Source organism: Panthera uncia, assembly GCF_023721935.1.
Source record: "Panthera uncia isolate 11264 chromosome A3 unlocalized genomic scaffold, Puncia_PCG_1.0 HiC_scaffold_12, whole genome shotgun sequence".
NCBI lineage: Eukaryota > Metazoa > Chordata > Mammalia > Carnivora > Felidae > Panthera > Panthera uncia.
The window spans coordinates 33,071,020-33,082,980 of record NW_026057579.1 but is presented as its reverse complement, the minus strand read 5'-3'; positions in this window follow the sequence as shown (position 1 = coordinate 33,082,980).

The following is an 11,961-nucleotide window of genomic DNA, read 5'->3' as shown; positions in this document are numbered from 1 at the left end:
ACAAGTTGGAGTAATGCAGCCACAAGCCAAGAATGACCAAGGGTTGCCCACAACTACCAGAAGCCAGGAAGAGGGAGGCAAGACTCTCTCCTAGAGCCTTCAGAGGCAGAATGGCCCCGCTGACACCTTTGATTTTTGGACTTCTGACCTACAGGACTGTGAGAGAATAAACTTCTTCTGTTTGAAGCCACTGGGTTTATGATAATGTGTTACACAGACCTCACAGACCCATAAGCTCATGGCAAACACCAGGGGGTTTCTTCCCCCTTTGCCTTTTCTTCTGAAATTCCTCTTGCCCAGAACATAGTTCTAGCTATCAAAAACCTAACCACCCTTCAGTGGCCAACTTAAGCTATTGTTGTAGATTCCAGGTCTCTGGGACCAGTTTTTCGCACTTGTCACCTTTTGAAGATTCCAGGGTAATGGAAAAAGAGTAGGCAGAGAACAGTTAACCAGCAGAGTTTAGGAGACAATTAAAAAAAAAATTTTTTTTTAATATTTATTTTTGAGAGAGAGAGAGAGAGAGACAGAGACAGCATGAGCAGGGGAGGGGCAGAGAGAGAGGGAGACACAGAATCCGAAACAGGCTCCAGGCTCTGAGCTGTCAGCACTGAGCCCGACGCAGGGCTCGAACGGACTGATAGTGAGATCATGACCTGAGCCAAAGTCGGAGCCTTAACCGACTGAGCCACCCGGGTGCCCCATGGAGACAATTTTTACTGCACCCTGAGAATTAGTCAATCCCCTAATCCAAACCCAACTAAGTGAAGCTTTGAGGCGGATTTAATAAATTTCAACAGTATCCATCACTTTCCCCAGGTTCTTCCAAATGCTATGTCGTTGCGACAGCAGCCCTCCTAGCAAAGGGGGCAGAAGGACCAATGCGGACTGGTCCAGGAGCTACATCTCATCCTTTATTATACCATAATTGCTAAGTTTCTGCTCTGTTCTTTGAGGATTTCATTGTGGCTTAGAAAGGAGGGCATGGACTTTGCAGCCACACAGCCTGGACTTGAACACTTGGCAATTACTTTGACAAGTTACCTCGTGTTTAAAATAGGGAGTGAAGAGTACCAACCTTGTAGGGATTTAATGAGAGGCTGATGTTGTCAGGTAGCAATATGGGAAAATAACTGTAGCATTTTGTTTTTTATTTTTTTTAAATTGTAATGTTTTCATTTATATTTGAGAGAGAGGCATAGAGTACGAGTGGGAAGGGGGCAGAGAGGGAGACACAGAATCGGAAGCAGGCTCCAGGCTCTGAGCTGTCAGCACAGAGCCAGACGTGGGGCCGAACTCAGGATGGTGAGATCATGACCTGAGCCGAAGTCGGTGCTTAACCAACTGAGCCACCCGGCGCCCCATAACTGTAGCATTTTAAAGCAATTTGTTGGAGCAGCAGAATGATAAAAGGAAAAATAGAAAAACCACACATTTTGCAAATATTCAGTCTTCCAAAGCCCTTCTGATGGAGGATGATGATGTCAGGTAGCCAGCAGAGAAGAGACTAGTTTACATTTTCTTCTCCTCCCTTCTCCTCCAGGCTCCTAAATTTTAATATGAAAGCTGTAGTGATGCTTCTGTTCACAGTTGGGGAAAAACTCTCCTTGTCCTGGCCCCCATACACTGTTCAGAGAAAACACGTTTATTGGGCATGGGGACTGACTCCACTTAAGGAACCTTAGTTCACGAATCTGTTCCCAGAAAATAAAGTAACTGGTTAACAGTCTTGAAGGATGTGTTCTTTGCTTTTGGGCAAATTCCAGTTTCTTCTTGCTTGAGGTTGAACAATAAAATCCCCAAGAAACTCCCACGTTTTTGACCTAGCCCAGCGATTTAACCTCTGCGCCCACTTGCCAAGCCTCCGATGGAGTAGCTGTGTGCCTGGCCTCCTGCCCCTTCTCCCCCCTGCCCTGCCTGCTGGCAGAGAGCCTGTCTTGAGTCACACGTAAGATAACCGAGGCATCGGGCTGCAGGAGGCTGAGAGCAGAGCAGCAAAGCTGGAGGCAAGTGCACCCTGAACCGAGCGTCGGGATCTTCGGGGAGTGCTTTTTACACCTTTGAAATAGCTCAGGGGTTTTCGGGAAACAGGTTGGCTGGAGGCCCGAGGAGTGCAACCCCATCCACAGTTGGTGCTCAGTAAGTTTATTAAAGAAACAAATTGAGGCTTGGGGAGTCCTGGCAGATAAGGAATGAGCCCATCGTTTTTATACAAAAGCGGATCTTTTACCCATAATGTGGTTTAGGAGGAAGAAGTGACAGAGCTGGGGTTATCTGTGCTCCAGACTCCTTTGCTCTAAGGGGGTGGCGCTCCGGTTGTAGCTGATGGGAATGGCGTCCGTAGTTGGGCAGTGGGCAGCGTACCTAGCTGACCGCGGCATTGCTGCAGGGAGCCATGAGGTCGGGGTCTAGGATCTTGATCAATGAGATCTGCTTATAAAAACATCCTAGAATCTAGGCAACAGAAGGAAGCACTCTCACTTCCATGCTGTTCAGGTTATACATGAAAACCAGGGACACCTGCTGGTCTGACCTGCATGGTCACCATGCAGTCCTGTGCTTTGCTTCAGAGGGACAGGTCACGCTGAAGAGCCAGAACATAACAGAGCTGCCTGGGGGGTGGGTGTGGGGGGACATTACCATTTATTTATTGGCTTACTCTGAAGCAGTACAGATCAGACAAGTAAGTTGACGCTGCGGCTTATTGTTGGTATCACGCACAGCCCTTGATGCTTCGTCGATATGACAATCTAACTATGTATTGACTTATATTCTGCCTGGTTCTAGAAATAATTTCGAAGCAGACATCCATTAAAGATGCCACGGAGCCTAGCTGGCTCAGTGAGTAGAGCATGTGATCCTTGATCTCAGGGTTGAGTTGGAGCCCCATGTTGGGTGTGGAGATTACTCTAAAAAAAAAAAAAAATCTTAAAAAAAAAAGCAAAAAAAACTCCAGTTAGTGACATAGACATAAACTTTAAATATACAAAAGAATGCAGTTGTTATCCGGTCTGGTGATGCTGTTTTCAGCCACAGCACTCTATCCCCCAAAGGAATCTTTTGCAGAAACAGTGCAAATACCTATTTTATGTAGATCAAAGCAGGGTTTGAAATACTCCTGGAACATCGTCATAGTGTTTCTGAACTTTCCAGAAAGAAGTTCAGAGATTTTCTCAAAGTCCACAGCAAGTTAATAGCAGGAATGATGGCCCAGGCCTCTCTGATCTCCAATTTGGGGCTCTGTCCACCCCAACGGTGGTTAACCCTTTAGACAACTCCTAAAACAGGGCCCCAGCTGAGACAGGCTAGTTTTCGATTGCTGGCTGACAGAGGAGTGTGCAGTCCAACAGTAGATAGTGACAGGAACGTCCACGCAGCACAATATATACAAAAAGAACAGCTGGACCACCAGTTATTCACCAGTTTTCACCTCCAATGTGCCTCAAAAACAGGGCAGTCAAACCCCTAAGGCAAAATTCAAGTGAGTTTTGGGAGACTTGAGAGGATACAATGTTCCCTTTTACCGTAGGAGCTCTTAGCTCCTGGAGATGCAGGGGCATACTTGCTCTTGAGATTCTTTAAGGAAAGAAAGATAAAGAGGGCAGCCTAATTTGGGTTTGTGATCTCTCTTACTCTGGTTTAAGCTTTGAAGAATTGAGGAGGAAGTGATTAGCATCCCATTTCTACTTTAGAAGTGACATCTCCCTGGAGCTATCAGGAACTTTTCTTCACTTTGAATTGAGTTAGCAACGGGGTCTCTTCTAGCTTTCCTTCAAAGAAACAAGGTTTTGAAGGATGAATAGGAACTTGCTAGGCAGAAAAGGAAAGGACACGCTAGGTATAGGGAGCAGTACTGATAAGGACCCACAAGCACGACTCTAGATGTGCCACACTGACACAGCACAAGTTCTAGATTTCTTGCCAGAAAAGCTGAACCTGAATCTAATGCAGCCTCTTGAGCTAACCTCCACTTATAGGAGATATGGATGGGGGATAGAGAAACCAGCTACATAAAACCGCAAGGAAGCAAAAGACAAATCTAAAATGGGAGGCAGTCTAAAGGAACCTACCCCTGCTTCTGCAACAAGCCCACGTCCCCACCCAAAGAAAGAGGCACGCTCTAGATTAAGAGATGTGAAACGCCACAAATGCAACATGTGGTCCTTCTCTGAACCCAGATTCCAACAAATCACTAAAAATAGATTCTTGAGGCAACTGAGGCAGTAGGACTACGAACTGTATAGACGTTGCCAAAGAATGAATGTGATTTTGTTAGGTGTGAAAATGGCCATTATTATCGAAGACATTGTATTTCTTAGGAGATGTACACTGAATTATGGAGTAAAAAATACATAATGCCTGTTATTTGCTTTAAAATACTTCAGCCAAGAGCAATAATTTCATGATAAAGAATTAGGGCAGAACCATACCGTGGCATGAAACACAGTACATTATGGAAACATCTCCCAAGTTCTATCACTGCCTGATCCCTTGTTTTGTTCACCTGGCAGAAGGGCTGGGATCTCAAAATCAGGTATCTATTGCACGCACGATGCATAAATTTTCTCTTCTGATCCTCTAACAACCCTTTGAAGCATTATCCCCGGTTCACATTTGAAGTGACTTGCCCAAGGTCACAAGATTCGAATCCAGAGCCATCTCACTTCACCCGCCTAACAAGTACCCGTGGGATTTGTCAGACATCCAGGAACTCTTCTGGCAGGTGGCAAAACGGACGGTAGCCAGCATCCTGAGCCTACTTTCCCACACTTCCGTAGGCTGCACTCGCGTCCCATTCCTAAACTCTGACATTTGTTAGCACACCGCACCCATTTCATTCACCGATGAGTATGTTGAGCCGCTACGTGGGGGCAGGAACGGTGTTTTGGCGTGTTGGTGTTCCGTGCATTCATGACACACATCTCCTCACTTGAGAGGTGAAGCCAGCCCTTAGAGATTTTCAAATCTGTTACCAAACACAGGATTGGAAATGTACCAGGTGAGCGACAAAGACTTGAACATCATTTCTCTATCCTTCTCATTATTTGATCTATTAGAAACTTAAGCAAAACGTGCAGAGCTCACTTTGGGGTATCTGTCACCCCGTAAGAAACCCTTGTGGTTTGGTCTGAAATAGCCTTTCCATCTTTTCTACAGCCCTGCACCCTAAAGGCACATGAAATATGTGAACACAATACTAAATGACTGCATATTACTGCTTCTATTAGATCTTTTTTTAAAGTTTATTTATTTTGAGAGAGACAGAGCGAGATGGGGAGGGGCAGAGAGAGAGAGGGGAAGAGAAGGAATCCCAAGCAGGCTCCGTGTGGCCAGTGCAGAGCCCGATGCAGGGCTCGAACTCACGAAACTGAGAGATCACGACCTGGGCCAAAACCAAGAGCCAAACACTTAACTGACCGAGCCACCCAGGCGCCCCTATTCGGTCTCCTAAAAGTCTCACTCGTATTGTACTTTTGCTTTAAAATCAACAATTTAGGAGCAGGAGGGATTGGTGAATAAAAATAGAGGAAGGAATTCAAGTGCTCTAGCTTGTGATAGGAATATTGGGCCCTCAGTTTGACCCCGAGACTCACAGAACCATTAGCTCACAAGATGCCCTAACAAGTTCCTGGGCCCCCTGCCTCAAGATTGAGGCCAATCTCCCATCAACACTGATCTCCCGTTAATACCGAATGTAGACCTCTGGCCTCATACCAGCCAGATCCCTAATCTCTTTATCTAAGACTTTAAGGATCAAGTCTACTAACTCATCGCCTCAGCATCTTGTCAAATCACGAAACCTGCTTGATCAGGGTAAGAGTAAACCTGTGTTTTTACTCTTTTTTTTTTATTTTTTATTTATTTATTTTTTTTTTCCACTTTTTTTTTTTTTTTAATTTTTGGGACAGAGAGAGACAGAGCATGAACGGGGGAGGGGCAGAGAGAGGGAGACACAGAATCGGAAACAGGCTCCAGGCTCCGAGCCATCAGCCCAGAGCCTGACGCGGGGCTCGAACTCACGGACCGCGAGATCGTGACCTGGCTGAAGTCGGACGCTTAACCGACTGCGCCACCCAGGCGCCCCCTGTGTTTTTACTCTTAATACAAAATCGTTGATATGGGCAATGAAAGGACAGAGGCAATTATCCAGAGGGCCTCTGGTGCTCTTGTGCACATACAACCCAATCAATTTCAGCGGCTGAAAGGAAGACCCTCTCCTTCATTAGCTTCACAATGTGCTGCTCTACCCAGAACCCTTTAATTTACTCCCCTGCTGTGAAACTCACTGGATCTTTACTTTGGCTTTAAATAACTGTTCAAACTTCCTTAAAGCAGTAGTTCTAGAAGTACCAAGTCCTGGCCAGCATCAGCATCACCTGGGAACTTGTTACAAAGGCACATTAAGGGCACTACCCCACACCTCCTAAATCAAAACCTGTTTTAGCAAGCCCTTCAAGTACTCCTGATGTGCTAACATTTGATAGTTATGGCCTGGAGGCACCATCAATCACTCACCAGTTAACTCTTGAGAGACAGAGGCATTTCTTCTTGGCTTGTTCTCTGGGTCTCGATTCTTCTTATTTTAACACAATGACCTCTCCCCATTTTATTCCATCAGAGAATGCTAATTAGAAGCAAAACTATAGCTTCATTTTTTTTTTTTTATAACTTTGCATTCCCAAGTTACACCGTCATTTTCTTTTTGTGTCTGCGTCCTTGAAAATCTAGGGCAATAGGTCTATTCAAAGTGTGGTCGATTTTCTTATCCGCAAGCCTTTTCACTTTGTTGGAGCTTTCCAACTCTGAAATTAGGCTTCTTTTCCACCTGTGTTCCACAGGCATCTATTCCAAATCCTTTACACTTGGAAATGCTAACACAAAGAGGCTCACGGGCAGAACAGGGGGTCTATCTTTGTCACAGGGAAGAAAGCTGAGGAGGAGAGATGGGACTCTACAGCTATGGAGTGAAAGTTCCCAGCTCTAGTGCCCAGTAGTCCTTGGCTCCTAGCAGGCTCTCCGTTAGTGAAGGGATGGGTGGATGATGGACGGACGAACGAACCAAACAACCAACGAAGGAAGACGTAAGTTAGACCTTAAGCTTCCAGGCCGCCACTGTTTCCGCTAGGTCACCGGCCCTCAGGTTCTGCAGTTGTGGGAAGAGGCAAGTCTAGCCTGGGAGAGTTAACAATCTGGTCCCGTTCAGAGCGCCAACGCTCAAGTGGCTGCAGAGTCGGAGAATGCCAAGTCTTCAGAAATCCTTCCAGTGACGGGGCACCTGGGTGGCTCAGTCAGTTAAGCATCCGACTCTTGACTTCTGCTTTGGTCCTATCTCACGGCTCGTGGGTTCGAGTTCCGGTGGAGACTGCTTGGGATTCTCTCACCCCTCCCGCTCGCGTGCTCTCTCTCAAAAATAAACCAAAAAAAAAAAAAAAAAACAAAAACCTTTCCAGTGAATCCGAGTTCCAGAATAGCTGAAAGAACAGCGTATGTCGAGGGGCAATGGCTGCAACACACAGCCTTGTCTGAAGACCCTCAGGTCTAGGAGGGAGAAAGAGCACTCACCAAGTCCAGATGGTAAAAAACCTGGTGATGGGAGCTCAAAATGAGAAACTAGAGGTCCAGTCTCCCTCAGGGGCCTGACTGATTCAAGTCAGCTGGTGTGGAATGAATGGCAGGTAGCTTCACAACACACGCTCACTCTCAGTATACACATCCACCCCCACTCAGAAATAACGTTAACCGGAGCCTCACTAAGAGGGCTTAATTCCTCTATGTGACCGCAGTGGAAGCCAGGCTGCCCTCTAAGTTCAATTTCAGCTGGCTTTAAACAAACCTCCTCTAGTTTTCACCAGTGACATCTAGGAAGCAACAGAAGACTCACAGAAAGAACAATGAGGACTTTTGTACAGGCAAGTATCTATCAATAACCACAACAGGGTGCTTCTAAAGAGCCTAGATGACCATGAAAGCTACCCTCAGTCAGGGGCACATATCACAAGCAAGAGCAAAGCAAATGCCCTAGCGAACTAGAGCACCAAACCGGCCCCCCACAGCCCAGCATGGCAAACAACGAGCCTACAGCGGATGGCTTTATGTCTGAATTAGCAAGGAAATTACGAAATCTGTAGTTCGAGTTGTAGTACTTCACCCTTTTGATAAGAGTAAGATCTCCAGATATTCCTGAAACAGATGTATTCCAGCTCACACAAAAGAATTTAAGAGCCTAGGGTAGTGAGGCTTACTGTACTTTTTTTTTTTTTTACTCCAGGCTCAACCCTGAGTTTAAGTGCGATGAATAATTCCAATCGCATGAAAGCCCTTAAAAAACCTCTTTGCTAGTTGGGTAAATCCTAACTCTGCCCTGTTTCCAGGGTTTAAGTACTGCCTTGGTAGTCTTAGGCCAAGGCTGGGATTACGTTGCAGAAAGTGTCGGAGAGGAAAGATAAAAGAATTAATCTTTACACAATCCTTCAAGCAATGTGAAATAAAAACACCACTTTCAAAAGTGGGAGTCTCCCCTTTTTTCTAAAGGGCATTAATGGACTCATTGCTCAGCACATTCCTAAGCAGAAAAGTGTTGCCAAGATCAAAATGCCGTAAGCGGAAAGGCCCCAACCATTAAAAAGGGATATTATTCACTACGGTAAAATGATCAACGCACAGTCCTAGAACATGGATTGCAAAGAAACTTTCAGATCACCCAGAAGAAATGGTTTCCAAACTCATTTGAACTCAATTTTACATGACCCTACTCACAGAAACTGACTTTACAAACTATTACCTTTATTAACATGCCATATATTTTCCACGCTATTTTTTTGATGTAAGCTTTACACCCAACACGGGGCTTGAACTCACCACCCCGAGACCAAGTCACACACTCTACCGACTGAGCCAGCCAGGTGCCTCGATTCTTCATCCTGTTAAAAACCAACCAAAAAAAGCTGGCAGCGACCCATTAAGTTTCTACAACCCATCATCTGGTATCTGGTTTTAGCCTAAAATTGGGAAAAGTACTGATTGGCTGTCACTGCTTCCATCTCCCCCAAAAAAGGGGGTGGGGCGCAACGTACCACAGGATCTAGGAGTACCAGCTTGAAAGCAGCCTACTCAGGTTCAAACCCTGATGCTACTACCCGTCCTTAGCTTCTGTGCTTCAACTTTCTCCTCCTTTTAGAGGAGTCCTTTCAGACAAATCTAACCCCCAGATTTTATTGGGAGTTATTTTTGTGAAGATGCTTAAAAAGACAGGACCTGTCGAGATGGGAAAGTTGGGCCTCAATATGTTGGCCCAAGACCGCACACAGCAATACGAGTGGAAGCCTGGGCCAGCGGACTGGCAGCCCAAAGCACCGAGCATGACTAACACGGACTGTTATTCAACGGGAAGCATACGCAGTAAACCACAGATATGACAAAAAAAATGCTTGGCAACGAATGTTATTTCCTTACTTTCTAAAGGTTGTCAGAGGGCTCACACCTTTAAAAAAAAAAAAACTAGAGAAGCATAAATTAAAGCCTTCGTTTTCTAAATCTGAGTGACCAAAAGAATTAAGAGTAATTTTCACTGAAAATCCTTTTCAATTTAGCCAGTAGAGAATTACGGAGAATTTGGTTATTTGCATCTGGTTCTTTTGTCTAGTTCCAAGCCAAACGTTCGTTAGTTGCTGGGCCCTCAGCTAAGTCAGTTGGTCTGTTTGGACTCCGTACGTTTCAAACTGTGGCACCTGTGGCAGGGGAATAGTGGCACAGAAACGAACTTGGTATAGCATCTGAGTTCAAACTCCAGGTCTGCCATTTAATAGACACACAATTTTTGATAATTTCCCCCCACCCTGATCAGATGCCCTATCAGTCAAGGGGAAATTTACTTGGCAGGGCATTTGAGAGGATTAAATATGAATGGGCAGAGCACATGATCAGACACCACAATCCATTCAATCAGTACTGGTTCCCGGTCAGTAAAACAAAAGGGCTGGACCACTTATGGATATGCTCAAGGTGTTATAATTTTAAATGGAAGAGGAGGAAATCTTCGCTTTGTTCTCTGGGTATTATTACTTATTCCCTTCGGGCATTAGTTCTAAAGGCATATAGTCATTTGCAAGTGAAATGTAGATAAGCAGTAAATGGCAAGACGGCTTCAAACTGGATTTCATGATGATGATCTTCACATCTTCAGGTACCAGGTTCCCTAAGCACCTGCTGAATGGATCACAAAAAGTTAACTGTGGTTTATATAAGTACTTAGTTGCAATGTCCTCAAAACTCAATAGTAATACACAAGATATACATACATGGTAACTGTCCACTTGCAAAGCTCATTAAATACAAATCAGAGAAGGGAAGAGGATAGATGTAGGTCAGAATAAAACATAGAGCATAACTGCCTTAATCAGATTTTAAAGTGAAAATCTTCCTGAACTATGAAGAAGGATGAAGTTAGGTGTTAATTTTAATATACTCAGATGACACTCACCTATAATCAGTCCGAATAAAATCAGGCTCACAATTTGACAAAAACAGTCCCATGGCATGCCTGTAATAGACCCTCAAATGTTTCTGAACGTTTGGCTTTTTAAAATAAGTGACTACATTTAAAAATAAGTGCATTTAAAAATAAGTGACGACAATTCTGATTTTCTCAAATTATTTTTACTACTAGAAATTTTACACATCTTTAAATGGTCTTTCTAGTGTTTTTCATGATTTTAAAAAACAAAAATAACAGTCTCTACTGATAATTAAGTTTGATATACATGAGTGTATTCTACTAATCCTGCCCCCAATCGACAAGTAGTTTTTCTTTTCCAATCTAAAATCAACAAACCATAGCTCACTGCACTGTATGTTGAATAGAAATCCCCAATGCTCGTCAATGTTAGAATGCAATCCCCCCAATTATTTTACTAAAACCTAAATGACATTTAAAAAAAACACTCTGCTAATTAACTTCGAACTACAAAGCAGGTGACATTTAACATTTCTGATGTCTGAAAGTAATTTAAAAAGTTTAAGTTGAAGCCTATCACCCTTTCCTCCACCAGAAACTTTATTCATGTATTTTTCCCCTGAAGAAAGGTGTTTTCTCTCCTACTAGGTTCTCAGCAAAGATCTACAAAAATCCTCTACATCTAGTGCAAGAAGTCCCCGAATCAGAGGATTAAAAGGAGATAACACAGGCTGGACTCTTTGCAAGATGCCGATTTCTGCTAAAGCAAGGACATATTTATTTAAATTTGAGACTAAACTCTGAGAATAATCTGCTTTTTAAGAAGGCAGGCTACTTTGGTAAACTCGGTGATTACTCAGAACTTACCAGTACTTGTTACAATGTGATGATTCTTTCTTCTAATTCACAACGTTTTTTCTAGTGTCTTGGGGCGCCCTGGGTGGCTCAGTCAGTTAAGCATCCGACTTCAGCTCAGGTCATGATCTCACCGTTCATGAGTTCGGGCCCACATCGGGCTCTGTTGCAAACAGCTCAGAGCCTGGAGCCTGCTTTGGATTGTGTCTCCCTTTCTCTCTCTCTGTCTCTCTCTCTCTCTCTCTCACACACACACACACACACACACACACACACACACACACTCTCTCTCTCTCTCTCTCAAAAATGATTAACGTTAAAAATAAATAAAACGTAGTGTCTTACTGATTTTTCCCCAAGTCTCATTCAATTCTATCTTTTCACAGTCACGTTTTAAGGAGATAAAGGCTGATTCTACGCAGCTGAATTTTTCATATTATCTTCTGACTTTGAAATAAATTCTCAGGTCAACACTTAAGACATTCTTTTTTTTTTTTTTTTTTTTTCAACGTTTTTTTTAATTTATTTTTGGGACAGAGAGAGACAGAGCATGAACGGGGGAGGGGCAGAGAGAGAGGGAGACACCGAATCGGAAACAGGCTCCAGGCTCCGAGCCATCAGCCCAGAGCCTGACGCGGGGCTCGAACTCACAG